Source organism: Diaphorina citri, unplaced genomic scaffold (assembly GCF_000475195.1).
Source record: "Diaphorina citri unplaced genomic scaffold, Diaci psyllid genome assembly version 1.1 scaffold76224, whole genome shotgun sequence".
Lineage (NCBI taxonomy): Eukaryota > Metazoa > Arthropoda > Insecta > Hemiptera > Psyllidae > Diaphorina > Diaphorina citri.
Window position 1 is genome coordinate 1 of NW_007453343.1, and position 369 is coordinate 369.

Consider the following 369-nt stretch of genomic DNA (forward strand, 5'->3'; position numbering starts at 1 on the left):
CATCAGCCAATGTAAACCGGTCGGCTACCAAGAAACTTTGTTTTGAAAACACCTGATTCAGCTCCTGAAAAAAGGGGGGTAAAAATAAATATATTGCTATTGAGTTTGTGACGAGGGTATGAGAGTATGAGCTTTAAACAAAACTTTTACAAATGTCCATCTCAAATTACTACTAAATTTTCATGTCACTTCTGGGACTTTGATCCCAGCCCCCTAGAATACAAGTCCAACTTATTAGTTGAGCTACTTATTAGTTCTGAGTTTTCATTCATTAATCAGGTAATTATGTTAGGTACTTACATTTAAAACATGGGACGTAACTTGAGACACACTTGCATGCAGTATGTGAGAGTTGGTATATTCAATCCA

The 369-nt window shown here is 36.0% G+C and overlaps 1 long non-coding RNA gene across 1 annotated transcript; it reads right to left on the reverse strand.

Moving 5' to 3' along the window:
* Positions 1 to 15: 15 nt before the first annotated feature.
* On the reverse strand, positions 16 to 369 carry LOC113473730. Its single transcript, XR_003395627.1, has 2 exons — positions 301 to 369; positions 16 to 64 (listed from the first exon to the last, which is right to left on the reverse strand). It is a non-coding gene; the product is annotated as an uncharacterized LOC113473730 (long non-coding RNA).